The sequence below is a fragment of the Apteryx mantelli genome, chromosome 6, assembly GCF_036417845.1.
Source record: "Apteryx mantelli isolate bAptMan1 chromosome 6, bAptMan1.hap1, whole genome shotgun sequence".
NCBI lineage: Eukaryota > Metazoa > Chordata > Aves > Apterygiformes > Apterygidae > Apteryx > Apteryx mantelli.
Genome location: NC_089983.1, coordinates 50,995,713 through 51,011,223, shown reverse-complemented (window position 1 = coordinate 51,011,223; position 15,511 = coordinate 50,995,713). Strand labels below are relative to the sequence as shown.

The following is a 15,511-nucleotide window of genomic DNA, read 5'->3' as shown; positions in this document are numbered from 1 at the left end:
TCTGCTTCGGCAGCTGAACGCGGTGTTGAACCCTCCGCAGACCTTGGCTGAGGAAGCAGCAGTGAAAAAACATAGATTGCCGGGCTGCAGCCTGAGGACCGCGTGTAAGTCAGCCGAAAGGGCAGTGGGGCCTGCTAAAGGAGGAAGGTGGAATATAAATCTTGTTTGAAAATACACAGGAAATAACTATACTGCGAGGGTTGGTGTAGGACCGACGCTGTCCCGCCTCGCTCTGGGGGAAACCTCCTGCGCCTCAGTCCGCCCGCATCCAGGTGGCCCTCTCGTTACTCTTTTTTCATCGTTTGCCATATTTCTACGCTTTTTTTTTTTTTTTTTTACTAATATAGATTCGAACAATTTCCTTCAGACTATTTCTCTTTCCTTGGTATTTTGTTCAGGATTATTCTCACCTGTATGTGTCTCAAGATTCTTTATTGTTGTTTTGGGAATTTTAGCCAGTCTTTTATGATTTTTTGTTGTTGGTGGCTTTTTTTAGCTTGGTTTCCTACAGAATCCAAGCTCATGCATTTAGTGTGTGTGTTTTGATGTATTTCTCCCTGGCACGGATAATTTTTGAACCCACTGGGTGCTTTCAGCCACATTCAACAGGGGGCTAGAGATGGCAAAGATAATTCGTTGCTCTAAATTTAGTGAAAATCAATTTCTGAGTAGCGAAGAAAACCTTTTTCAGTACCTCGGTTGAGGGACAGGCTGCAGAATGAGCTCACACCTTAGCAGACGCCAGAGAGTCAGAGCTCCCCGTGACAGTTCATTTCGGGTTCACGTTTTCTTAGAACCAAACCCAGTCGCTTACAGGATGCAAATTCCATGGAAACCTCCTCTAATACATATGGAGGTCAAGAAAAAGTCTGTTTTAGTCAAAGGAGTTACCAATGACTTAAGTGACATAGAAAGAAAATTTTGCTTATACTGCCAGGTATCATATTACACCATCTCATTTTTTGCTGTTTTAGTAATAAGATGTGTTTATATATTTGGCTATACAGTTTTGCTGCACTCATTAACTACTTCTGATGGAAGTAATGAAGTTAGTGTTAAGTTAGGCATGACTATCTTGGCTGAAGAAAGCATTCTCTTCTGGGGCAAAAAGCAGTAAACAGCTTCTTTTTGAATTTTTAAGTGGTACTGCAGCAGAGTTTGGTTTTAACTGTCAATGATATGAAGTGCAACTGTGGATCTATAGTGCAAATGTGAAGACTAACACCTAACGTTGTAGTAGTTAAGAACAATGTACTGTTGTGTGAATTATGTGACTGTATATTTGCCTGCTAGGTTTCTGTGACCAAAGACTGGGCCTCTTAGTTATACATTTAGTTCCACAGAGAAGATTGCATCTTCTGATCAGTTGAAGAAATACAAATATTTAAGCAAAAAATCACCTCTATAGTTATTCCTTATTTGTGGTGGGAAGCCATACTGAAGTAAGGAAGCCTTACAGAGATGATTGGAGACATTTCTTTAGTCACATTTTTTTCCAATTTTATACCAGTATTTTAGCAGTAAGGCTACAGATATGTTTTTTAAGAACTGTATAGTGATTTTTATTCCGAGTAACAAATTTTAGAACTTAACAAGATATATCTTATCCTCTTCAATCATTAATATGTACTTGAGAGAAGTGAAATGTTGATGTTCATGTGCCTTGTTTAAAAAAACACCCATGTTTTTAATATGAAGTGTTTTACACAACAAAGCCAATTAAAAATTTACTCTTCATTTTAAGGCCTTGACATATCCTTATGACTGTCTTCTGTTCATTAGATACTGACGCAAACCTTACATTTTTCTACGTGTCAGTTACAAAAATGATCCTCCCTTCCATTTTTCTTAATAACCTACTAAAAGCCTGAAAATGTTAAAAATATGATTAAACACATTAAAATTGTAAGTTAATGCAGAGATAGGGAATTACCGTCATTTATTACCACCATCATTTATTACTGGTGATTTACTTCAGAAGAAGTCTTGAAGAGTTATTCTGTTCCTGCTGTATATACCTCACTGAAGTTGTATTTTTGTCTGAGATACAGTAACTTACATACTAATCAACCATCAAGTCATAAACAGATAAGGAAAACAGCAGGAGCAGTAAGGACACAAGTTGTAGGAAAGCAAAACAAAAAAACAATCAGGAGAAACCACGCTGACACTTTAAAAGTCCGTCTCCTATCGTGACTGCGTTTCCCAAATCCGCAAGGGAAGAAAGGCTGAAAATTGTCAGTTTAAACAAGACATTTCAAAGATCCAATTTATTTATTATAACATTAAGTCATGCAGTTAACTTGTTTCCAAGTTAGTAACAACCTAGTCATTGCTCATCAGTTGTATATAAAGTTAGACTTTAATTTTCTATTTGAATTGCAGTCACTTGGGAAGAATTGACTCTTTGTATTACTGTGCTCTTTTAACGGACAATCCAGCAAGCACATTGCTGAAATGAACCCTTATTTTGATAAAAGGAAATCAGAATTCAATAAATGCATATATAGATTCTTTATCTAGATTATTTTACTATTTGTACCTGGAATTGTCCAAATGGTAGTCATGGGCAAGTCTCTCCAGCCACTGTCTTTTCTGCTGTGGTGTTGTACTGGGATTGGAAAGAATGGAGAGAGGGAAATACTGTTGCTGACAGCTTGTAATGTAATGTAAAGCTGTTGAAGCTGCAGTGTAACAAGAAACACCCAGGCTTCAGTCCTGTGAGTCACTTAAACACCTTTGCAGGGAAACGGCGATTGCTCTTCTGGCACTGTGGAGATCTGGGCTCAGAACTCTACCTCTGTATATAGCTTAAGGAGTTGTTCCCCAAACTGACATTTGACCTACCAGTGAGGTCGGAGCAGCCTGTACAGCTTTACAAATCAGTTTACTTTTGAAAGCCTGAATATGATTTAACTAAATAGGGCTTTAGTGCTAAAGCAGCAAGGACCATAATCGATAATGCAAAAAACACTGCATTTCAGTGTGCGAAACCTATTTAAATATTAATTATTAGCCTATGTGCTTAAAGAAGAACGTTTAATAAAACTATGTTGGTAACAATGCAAAAAAGGGCATGGTGATACAAGATTTTATTCTTAATCAACAAGAGATAATCTGTTAAAATCGCAGACATCTTCAAAATATTTTAGATACTTTGGAGGCATAGCATCCAAAATACACATGCAGCGTTCCAGAGAGTTACTTCTACTCTGGAATCGAGCCCAGAAGATTGTTAACTAATAGATACAGATGCTTTCTCTGGGTCATGAGTTATATACATATTAAAAAAAGAATTTTGAAAAAAATTTTGTTTCCAGGTCTGTTACAACTCATTATCATACTTCAAAAACACAGCAAGAAGCCTTTGACAAGGTCTTCTGAATTGCCTAATGCATAATAATAAGATAGAGGTATGCTACTTAAGCTGTTTCACAGAATTTATTAAAAATACTCACCTTTCATGACGTTTAAATTATCCATTATTTTTCATTTCAGCCAAAAGATACGATTTTGTTATTCAGAAAATCCAGCCTGAATTTCATTTGCTCTTTGAAAAGCTGTGATGTGAAATGAAATCTTTGTCCACAATGCAATCACTTTGCCTTCAGTGGCACCGTAATTTCACCTTAATTAGTGCACCATATCTGTAGAATGACTGTGACATTTTTGTTGATTTTAAATAGATACATTTTCAAAGAGGCAGTAGCAGTGATAAAGTTTTATACCAACAAAAACAACATGCAAAACTGCAGCAAACTGGGAACATCCATCATTTTTCTCTGTTGCTTAATGTATTAAAAAGGTATCATTAGTCATAGTGGGCTTCAGTTAAAATTTTCCAGCATTGAATGGCATGAGCAGATTTTTCATGTGCGAATTACATATTTTCTCATGTATAGTTCATTGTAATCCTTTTCCTTTTTAAATAAGAATCCAACAACTTAGTTACAGAGTGTTAAGGAAATATGGTACATTCTGTTTAAGTACTGTCATTGACAATTAAGACATCTAAACATCTATCTTGTTTTCTTAGGCTTTTTAATGCCTCAGATCAATATCAAAGCAGTACAGCTAATGAAGTATCTTGTAAAAGTTAAAGAAAAGCACTTGCTGGAAGCAACAAAGGATCTGGGTTTCATTAATGTTCTGTCTTACTCCATATGAAGTTTTTTGCATGATTAGTACCTGCTTCTAAAATGACTGTTGTAAATTATTACTCAGTAAGCTTTTCTGAATCCCCTCTGTGATTTTTATAATCACATAGTTCTGGTAGTTAATTCTCTTTTATCCTATGCAGAAATAGCATCATCCAAGATAAAGGTCTGATTATAATAATCTTACAATAAAATATAAGAACAGAAAGTAGATATACCTGATCTTGAACTATTTATTTGATATATTTATTCACATTTTCATTTTCAGTATTTAAAATGAAAAATTCTATTTAAAAATTCTCTTCTAAAGTTTACTATCTATGGTGTAAACTATGTTGTGGATGAAGAAATTTTTAGTACAAATTCTGGCATCTTCTCGAATCTGTCAGTGCTGATAATCTTTTGTATTAAGATAATGGGACCTTCAGGCCCCTAAGGACTGTGTAAGATGATGGGCAGGTGAAATAGAGGATAGTTCCTACTCAATAGGTATAACCAGACAAGTTAAAAGTGTGTGTGTGTGTATGCGTTTGCGTGCCTATGTATACATGTGTGCTGGTGAGGGAGAATAGTAGGTAATATTAGAGCATTACCAACACTTGCTTTTTTTTGTGTGTTGCAATACTCTGTGGCTTAAAACAACAATAAAAGTATTGCTCGCAGTTCCTTGAAATAACTTGTCATGTAAGAATAACCCGTTCCTAAGTCTGAGAGCAAAATCTTCATATCTTGCTATAAGACTGTGTTATTTTTGTTTGCATCGAGTTACTGAAACAATAATACACACTGCCAAAGGGATTTTTTTAATATGCTGTATCCATGTTCAGCTTTGATGTGTAAATTATGTTAGTCTCATAATTTATTTGGGATTTACTTATGTTTGGATTTCAGCAATTAAAAGGAGAGTGAGAATGTAAAAATAGGATGTGATTAAGTGGAGGCAGAAGGAGGGGAAAATTAAATAGAAAAGAAAGGAGGAGAGAACATGGAATGAGGAAGCAGTAGGGATTTACAGCAGGACAGCTATCGTGGTGGATCACTACTGCTGACTGGGTTTTTTAGAGCAGAAAAAGTTAAAGGACATCCAGTCTAAACCCAATCTATTTGATATTTTAGTTCTGCATGTATGAGGCAGGAAATAGCTTTGAAAAGCAGCAATTTCCTCCCTGGAAGAGCAACCTATAAATATTAAGTCAATAGTAATGCTTGTCTCTGCCAATAAGTGTTTAGCTTGGAGCGGATGATGAAATTTTTGATTGGGGAAAGCAATTCTTTCAAATAAAATGATCTGAAGGAAAGATAACAAAAGAAACTTTTTCTGAAGTATTTGTTCAATAACAAAAGATTTTCATATTAATGTCACTCTGCTTCAACTGAGCCATGTTGTTTTTTTCAGTTTATTTACATAAACATACGTATGGTACCCTCTTCATATCTGTGCTGAATAAGGTGATTTGGGAAGTCTTCCTTGAGATAATACAGTATTTATTTTTTCTTTTTTTTTTCTGCCTCTGCTAATAGCAAGGACAAATGAACCAAAGTCCGTATCAGTTTATACTGATTGCATACCAGCAGTTTCTTTTCTCTATTTGCATGTTAGTCGCTATTAGATATTGTCAATAAACATCAAACCTAGAAGTTGAAGCAAACATCTTAAATCCTTTTATCATTCCTTCTCACAACAGCAACATAGCTCTCAGGCAGGCATTGTGAAAGAGTTACAAACTTGTGTGTTTTAAATACTGACATATTTTGAAAAGTTGCAGTAGTTATTGCCTTACATGGTGCTTTCATTTCAGATTTAAGGCCCCATTAGAGCTCGTCTACTCAGATCAGATATAACCTCTTTTAGTGGGTATTTTTTTCTGTAAATAGCTGTTATTTTAATTTGCTGGGGCAGCCTACATTTATCTTTTTGGTGATGGACCTAGAATTTATATAGGAAAATGAAGTATTTCAGAGATGCTTCTGAACCTGCTAGCAAGATAAGGAAAAAACAGATGTGAAAAAAAAGAGTGAAAGAGAGAAAATTGAAATAAAGAACGATGAAGCATGTAGAGCAGAAGAATCTGGAATACTCATGTGAGTGCCTGCTTACCTTGCTGCAGCTTGCAACTCCTGCATGCAGATTTAGTGTCAAACTCCCACAGTCCCTACAATTCAGACTTTTTGGAGTTTGGCAGTTAAATTGTTCGGATTCTTTTGCTGCCATGACACCTAATAATGATATATATTGGCTTCATGTTTCTGCTTAAAATGATAACAATGTTAGTAAGGTAACCATCTCCACCTGTCATCTAAAAGCATACTCTTCAATATTAGAACCTAGTCCTTCTTGGCTTTAGTTAAAAACAAAACAGTATTTTTATGAAGGCATAAAAGCTTTAGCAGTTCTCATCCATGCTTCCTATAACATATTTCACAACCTCTGTAAAACTCAGTAAAAGAAGACAGCTCTGAATAGGTTTAAATTTGGATCTTTTGTTGGTTCACGTGTTGGATTGCTTGGATTTTCAAGGAGTTGTCTAAGTGATAACTCCTTAAATGTCTTTAAAATCCAGACTTTAGGTCATCTGGTAGGAGTCTATGCTTTTAGTAGTAAAATCACAAGGTCAAACTGAGCCATTTGCCTAATTTAGTTTGTAGTATGGAATTATAAGTGCAAAAATTAAAAACACATTGAAAACTGATAGTGAGGGTGAATCATATAATAAGTGGAACATAAAAGAAACAGATTTTTAGCATACAGATTGGAGAGTTGGTGTTACACAACTTTACCACATAAGGCAGTCATGTAATATAGATTTAGTGTGTCGCCTACACCATTAATAATAGAAAGGTTCAATGCCCTTGTACATCTGTTCTGGAAATTCTTGTGAAATCTTGAAATCATGAAATTGTGTTGTTCTTTGATTTAAACAAGAAATAGTAGGTTGATGTTGTGGAATTCTTATATTAAATATCATTCACCATTTCCTTTGTTATTTCTTTCACCCACTTTCTCTTTAATTCAGTATCTCCATTGTTTCTAATATATAAGCTAAAATATAAGCTGCTGTGAATGGGAGTCATACTATTATCAGAATACTTTCTTATTCTTGACAAGAAACCCTTGGCACTATTAAAATACCATAACACCAGGGTAGAATTGTAAATCTGATTTTATTTAATGCTTTAGTGTATTTACATTTTTCCTATTGGAGATTATTAGATTGGTTTGTGTGGATGGGAAGGGTGGGAAGAATGAGGGAGAGAATCATTCTTCTGTGACCAGTGATAGTACAGTTGAAACCTCTTCCTTTTCGTGCCATTATCTGTCCTATTTCCACTGAAGTTAGCTCCTGATTGCATAAATACCAGATTTCAGAGATGCTCAGCTGATGCTGGGGGTAGATTTTTTTTTTTTTTTTTTTAATAGTAGTAGCCTGTGAATGACTGAATTAAGAATGGTATTTATACTGTAACAGTTCTCTCTGTTTTTAAAATGTGGGTTTTGTCAAAATGGAAGCTGATGTAGGATAGCCTGGGGGAGGATGCAGAACTTAAACTGTCTAAAGAGACAATAGTGATAGGAATTTTTTTTCTGAGATGCTCTCGCTGCTCTGGAACTCTTTTACATTTCATGACAATTCCACTTTTAGAAGCTGCGTTCTACAGGCAAGTTATTACCTGACTCCAAAATTTGAAAAAAATCACTTGTCAGAATTGAGAATCAACATGTTTCCAAGCAGCCTGTATGATTACGTGATCTAATCTAGCTAATAGCTGTTAGCATAATTATATACAAGGCATAGAACAGGTCTGAAACAAGCACTTCAGCATACAGGCATATGGAATATCTTTTTCAAGTATCATGTTTTACTTCATATTTCAGTGTTTTCAAATCTGTTGCTCGTGCCTCTGCAGTATTTTCCCTCATCCACCTTTTCTTCAACATTGCTTGTTTTCAAATTCCAGAATTACTATTTTGTAGCTCCTGATATAAATTGATCCTGTTCGTGCTTGTCTGTTAACTGAATGGTGAAATATTACTGCTGTTTTCTTAAGCTCAGTCACAGAGAAGCAATATAGTTTTCAATGGAGTCTGTATATCTGTTTTTAGATGCTGCAGGAACATGATGAAGACAAAAATGTTCTAGTGCAGGTATATGACTCATTTTTTATTAATACATGCTTTTTAAAAATTATTTTTCTGTTTTGTTTTTTCTCTGTTCTAGGTATTTATTGAGAGTCTGTTTATAGTAGTTCAGAATGAAGTTGAATCATATCCTGAAGAACATTATTGTTCAACATCTAAAGCATGGAAAAGACCATTAGCAAGGGTAGGCATATATATTCAGTGATTTTGTATTGATATAGTTGTTCACTTGTATGTATAGTATACATTCCACAAATCATGGAGGAAGTGTGGCTTCACATCTGTGGAGCTTTTCTGTTTCTTCTCAGTGGGTTCTAGGAAACCTGAGAAGTCCAAGTCCTGATTCTGATCTGGATGCCAATTGTTTCACAGGCTACTGGTGAAAAAGAAGTGTCCAGGGATGATGCTATAGCACGGAAGGAGAAGTGTAATAACATTAAGGAGAAGATTTGCCTTACTGGCATTTTTGGTTACAGAGTGAAACTTTTTTGGCAGAAGGACCAGAAAGATATACCTTTGTCATCACTTGTTTTATCTACCTCGAAGTCCTTGTTTAAAAGAACTTAACATCATTTGGTGGAGGAATAAGTGAATCAATTCTAAATAATATAATTGCAACAAACTGACCTCTACAGAAACCATTGCATAGATTTCACTATTTCTGTCATATCATAACAACAACACTCATTCCCTCAGATACTGGCCTTTTTCTTAAAGGCTAAACATCAGAATTCACTTTATTTTGTTCCTATAGCTCATTGTTTTGCGGGAAAAAAAACTGAAAACAAAGCTTAATAGTGAGTAGCAAAGGAAAGCAAAGCAGAGTATTTTTTAGTATTGTGCACGTCTTAGGTGCCATGTGATCCCAAACACTTTGGAGCTGGCCAGCTGCCAATGACTTTTCTTCATACCTGTTTTTCTGAACAAGTATCTCAAGAGCAACTTGTATTACAGTGACTAACCACTAGAGGGCACGTGATGTTCAGTAATTTCCTGTAATTCTTTACCATTTATAACTTCATACCCGACCTACTGTAAACAAGAAACGTACCTGTTTCACAGTGGGTAGAAACTGATTCAAATTGTCTAGTAATCGCCCTTGGAATAGCCACTTTCTGAAACAGTAGTGCTTATGGGATGATCCTTGGAAACATATTAATAAGCTGGAGAGTGGAGAGAGAGCTGTGAAATGCCTCTGTTCTTGTTTAACTGGTTATCATTTATAGCAGGGTTGGGCTAACATTGTAGTAGTATGGAGTTAAATTATAATTGCCGTATTTACACAGAAGAATAAAAATGAAAGTTTAACAAGGGGACAATGTTATAACTGATAGTCTTCACAGAATGTCATAAAAGTTATACAAAGGTGCTAAAACTGAACAGTCAGAATTTGTTTTATCATACTCATTTTTCTTCTGTTTGTGGTATTATGGTTGTTTTGGGGAGAGTTGTCTTGTGAGCTAGTTTACAGTTTTTCCTTGTTTGAGTGCACTGGTCAAGGTTGAGGATAAGTGAGCTACATGCCTCCTCTCTAGTTGCTACCCTGTTAACTTTTTCAAAGGCAATGTTGTGCAAACAGGGAATACTTAGTTCTTCTTTCTTGTGAAAAGCAAATCACTAAGAAGAAAATGAGGAGTAAACAGAAACACAGGGACTCCTTTCTTTCCCCCATCTGACTACAGAATAGGATCAACGTGTATGGGTCAGTAATACATATTATTCTAATCATATGGAATCTGTAGGTAATATGGGTTGGAGTCTGTGGAAGCAGAAATCTTGGGAAAGCCTGTCTTCCTTGATCTTGTTTACGTGTTGCTTGGAAAATGCAGGAAGTGCTTTTTTTGTACTACCTTGAGAGGAAAACATAAGTATTTTCTATTCTCAGTAAATATAACTGTAAAAATGAGCTGCCACTGAATGGTAGTCATGAATACAAAGCACAGTATTTTAGCATTTGTAGAACCAACACAACTGACAAAGCACTGAAAAGAGCTTTTCCAGCTCTTTAGTCCTTCTCTGAACACAGTGCTTTGCAAAGTACACAGTTTAGACCTCTGTGCATCATTCGACAACTTTTCGCTTTTTGTTTGAAGAGAAATCTTCACCTCAGTATGTTTGTTCCTGTGGTGAGATAGTGCTCCCTGCCCAACCTCTTTGCCATTAGACTAGACAGCTTTTATGGTCTTATTTGTTATTAACTGCCACCTTATCTAGCACATTATTTTATAACCGATTAGACTGGGGAAGGTAATCACTGAAGCAAAGAAAATTACATGTCAGCTAGATCTACAAAAAAAAAAAGCAGACACCTAGTTAGCATTTTCAGAGTGGCTTCCTTTTTGGTGCAGTTGGTTGGACTTTGTTGAAGACTATATTCTTAGGTTTCAAGTATGGGTCATTTTTGACCCAGTTCAAAAAAATAGACTCAGAAATTTACTCAGTTAGGTTTTTGTTTTGTTATATGGGAGAAGTTAAAAAAAAAAAACAGCTGAGATTGGTTTGGCTTAGTCTTTTTTACAAATTTCATTGTCAAACAGAAACCAAAACTGGTAAAGAATTGAACAGGATGTATGTTGCAGAGAGTTACAGGGATGTGAAAGGGGTGGGATTATAACAATTTTCTTTGTAGCCCTTAGTATGTCGACCTGAGTAGAGGATACGACAGGTCAACATATCTATAACGTTTAAAAGATTTTCATTCTTTGTTTCCAGCATCTGAATGTCTAATAACATCAGCAAGCTAGACAGATTCAAATTAAATGCCTTTTGACAGTTGATGAATGGCCTGATTCCTGTTTCATTGCATGGGATTATAACTGTGTGCAATACTTGGAATTAGATAAATCCTCTTCTAAAACAGCCTAGTAACCTCTCTGGATGACTGACAACTTTAAATAGGATCTGGATCAATAGGAGTGCCAAGGGATTTACAGCCAAACAGAAGGAACATACATTTTGTTCCCACATTAAGCACTCATATACAAAGATTGATTTTTTGGGCAGAGGTGAGATTGTCAAAAATAGTCATTCAGCATTCCATGTGATACGATAATCTCAATCTCATCTATCTCTCTGGCCATCTGAGGATGCACTGGCTGATTCTAGAGTTATTTAACAATTTGAATAATTTTAGGAGATAGTAAACAATTTGTGCTCCAATGCAGTGACTTGATTATAAGCCCTTTGTAATAAGCTGGAGTTTTTTTGCACTTAGTCCTAATGGAGATCAGTCTCTTCTCATAGTATGTGATTACTTCGTGCTGATGCACAGGGAGATAATTCATTTCACACTCCTTCTAGTTAAGAAAAATGAATCTATATATACCTTAAACAACTAGCCTAAAACATAAATTATTCCATTAATATCCTGCTGCTTGTGTTATTCTTTTTCATGGTAATTCATACAGAGAACAACAGACTACAAGAAAACATTTAATGTCAACAAGAAATGGTATGTATAAGATGATTCCTAATATTTAGGGTGTTCTGAAATAGTAAGGAGAGGGGGTGTCAGAGATTGGCCTACTCTGGGACTCAAATTGGTCAGCTTCATGGCTAAGATCAGTGAACTGGTTGACCTTGACGAGTCCATGCTGCCCGTTGGATGTCTGGAAATGCTACTACCACAGTGTATCAAGGGAAATGCCTGCTTTGATTTCTACAGCAATGCCAATCCCTATTGGCATGAGAAAAAGAGAGTTGAACTTTGTTTCTTCCTGTGGCAGGATAGTGCTTCTTGCGCAAACCACCCCTAGGCTATTGGACCAGACAGCTGTTGCGACCTTGCTTGTTATTAGCTGCTGCCACACCTGTAACATTCTTTTATAACCATTTTTATTTCCTAGACTAACCACAGAAGCAAGCACTTTCCTTCTATTTTTGTAGATAATAGCTTACCTTCCCAGTGAACACTACCTTACCGTCTGCTTTTCCTGGCCTGTATTCAAAAAGGGTGTGATCAACAACTGAAATTTCATCTGTCCACATTAACTAGTCTGCCCTCAATCTATGGTAGTGCTCCCCACGTCTTTAAATAATGCGTAGGAGACAAATTAACTTTTTATGCAGTTTGAGCAGAAAGAAGTGCTTTGATCTTACAAAGAGAACCAAAACCTTAATATCGTATATAAATGCCCATGTTCAACACCAGAGTGGGCAGTTAAGTATGATGGTATCTCTGAAGAAGCCATTGCATTCTTTTATTAAAGCTCCATAATGTACTGTCCTGTTCTGATGCTTTTTCTTGTCCTCACATTGCCCTCTAGAGCTTGCCTACGGATGTGAGAAATTCCTCAATTTTCTGTTTCAACTATCCATCTTTTTTTAAAAAACTCACTAGGTTCCACAGACAAGGGAAGCTGTTCTCTTGTTTGGTTGCATGACCCAGCATGTCGCTCAAGATAAAAGGTGCAGATTCTTAGTATTCTCATTGGGAATGTATTTTAGAACAGATAATCATTGCCATTCTTAGAATTACTAAATCTTTTTGCTTTGGGGAAAGAGCCTATTTTAAAAATTTTTTAAATCACAGTCTTCACAGTGGAAGAGTAAATGTGTGGTTTTCTGCTCTGTGTGTATCTTAACCCTCCTTCTAATACTTCCATTGATGGAGCTATGAGTGTCTGCTGTTTAGTTTCCTGGGGTAACATTGCTGCTGGTGACTGGCGGATTTTCACTGTTCTGCATACGGTATTGTGTTAATGCACTGATGGAGCTCTGAATCTGAAAACATTCAGTGTGTTAGTGATCAGATTGGGTGAAATGGTGAAAGTCTACCCTATAAATTTCGGGTAGCCTGCAGATTAGCTACCACGTGTAAAGCTTTCATAGGGCATGTTGATTTTTCCCCTGCTTATCCTCAGTAACAAATGGGGAAAAAATATCACTTGTGTGAAAGTACTACACAAACACATGCACAATTCATCTCAGTAGAAATAGGGATAAAAATTTTGAATGTTTTTGTCTGTATCAAGAATACTTTTTAATTGTTTTCTAACATCCTTACAAAGTTTAGTATAAATGTATGTTACCTCTAAGGACATATATGTCCTGTCTAAGATATAGAGAAGTTGCCTTTAAATTTGCTAGTGTGAGTACAGCTAACAGTAACAAGAAGCTCATTGTGGATTAACAACGTAAGTATCTACCCAGCTTCTTGGATAGATTTTGAAGTCGGCACTGCGTTCTGTGCTATTGAAGCTGTGTATTTAACAATAATCAAAGTAGACTAAAGCTGTAGTCCCCAAATGGTGGCACTTGGGCCACTGGGGTTCTCGAAGTCATGCTAAGTTTTTTGGAGAACTGTGCTGTCATTGTAGTGTTTCCAGTTATACATATGAGGACACAGACTGACACACAACACACATTACCAACACACAGCCATAATCCATTTTCCTGTTCTGTCCTTTAGCACAAGATACACATGCTGCAATCCAATGTAACTGTGTTACCAGCCTGTTGTTTTCAAATCTCCTTTTTATTCTATATGCTCCTCTGGCCAGATGATTACTTTCCTGACTGAAAGTTGCAATACACTAATACCATTAGATAAATGAAATCAATGTAAGTTAAGTCTTGTCAATGTAAGTCTGAACTGAATGCTCCAATCAGATATGCTTTTCCTTCTCTCATGAACTGTCATATTCTAGATATGGTTTTGTGATATTCTTGATACGATTCTATAATTCCCCATTTTGCAATTCTCCACTGAAAAAGGAGTTTCCTTTTCTATAAACAAGTCAACTCTTCTTCACACTTTTACCATTGTGGTGGGCAGTCTGTACTTGTAGATGACAAACTTGAGCAAATCAGAATGCCAAAATTACAACAGGTCCTGAAGGCAGCATCAAAGCAACAGTCTTTTGACTTGCTCACATTAAGAAGTGTTTTGGCTCTCAGGTATGGGTCTTGAATCTTGTCCATTGTCTTTCTGACTCTTCCTTATTTTACAGTGTTTATACTTTGGTTATTTTCATTTTATCTTTTTCCTTTTGAAGGATATTTCTGAGCAGTACAAATGACACCCAATTTGATCCAAGAAAGTAAAATGTAGACAAATTCTAAAGGAGCTGTGTTAGTTTAGAGTGTGTAACACATGGGACCTGTCTTTGTTTTATAATTTAATTTATTTGAATGTAGCTTTTTATGAATTAAGTTCAGCAGAGCCTGATTTTCTCTGTTCTAGTGGGATACTTGGATAGATAGCCCATTCTCTATCTGACATGCATTTGTATTTGTAGGATTGATTATATATTAATATAAATTTACCTTACCTAACCTTAATTTTAATAGCAAAACAATTGGTATTAGAACTTGGTATCAACAGCAGATGATGCTTATTTACTGTAATAAGCTCTATTGTGGAATTTGCATTTTAAGAGGAGGGTATTGTGCACAAGTAACATGTGAATATAAAGCAGAAGTGAAGGAGGGAAGCCACTTACATATAAGACTGGTATTAGTCAGTGTTTTTCATAACATAAGTAATGCATTCTAGTTGAGTGTTTATATAATACAGATTTCTGTTTTCATATGTCCGTTGTTTTCTAGAAAGTTCCTCATCCATATTGGCACTCTGCACATGGTCTCAGTCCACATGTGAGTCATTCCATGGGAAAGTGAGCATTCGGGGGCTTTGAGTTATTCAGAGACTGTATTACAAAACTGTTCCATAAAAGGGGGTAAAAGAACCACATGAAGTTATGTTAAAATCTCACAAAGCCTTAAATTACTTTTTGAGTAAACTTATTAAACATATGCAGAACTTAGAAAAATGGAAAAATGTAATGAATCCTTTCCCTTCAAAACATCCTCCTTGGCATCATTCAAGGTTAAGGAAAAACAAAGTATGACTTTATTTGTGTTTCAGATCTTCATTTGTAGCTGATTTACAGATTTCATAAAGACTTAAAGCTCTAGGTTATTTTGTTGGGAAAATATATGCTATTGCTTCATCTACCATATATGCTATAGCTGCTGAAGTAGGTGATACAGAAAGTGTTTGAGATATCGTACTATGGATGCTTTGTTTTGGCACTGCCTATTTTAAAATGCTGTGATAAGTGGAATCATGATCATGGCAGATTGAAATTAAAGTAAACAAAACTCAGAGAAGTCTCCATGTTTTCTTCTCAAAACTGAGAAGACAGGCTTTTGAATATTATGTTTGCTCTAGGAAATAATCTATACCACATGTTCTACTGAAACTTGTACCAGG

The 15,511-nt window shown here is 35.9% G+C and overlaps 1 long non-coding RNA gene across 1 annotated transcript in view; it reads left to right on the top strand.

Annotated features, from left to right (window-relative positions):
- Positions 1–28: 28 nt before the first annotated feature.
- LOC106486553 (uncharacterized) overlaps positions 29–15,511 on the top strand; it is a 48,782-nt gene continuing 33,299 nt past the window's right edge. Inside the window, exons 1-2 of the long non-coding RNA XR_001292898.2 lie at positions 29–104; positions 8,375–8,479. This is a non-coding gene — a long non-coding RNA (uncharacterized lncRNA). The remainder of the gene's footprint in view (positions 105–8,374; positions 8,480–15,511) is intronic.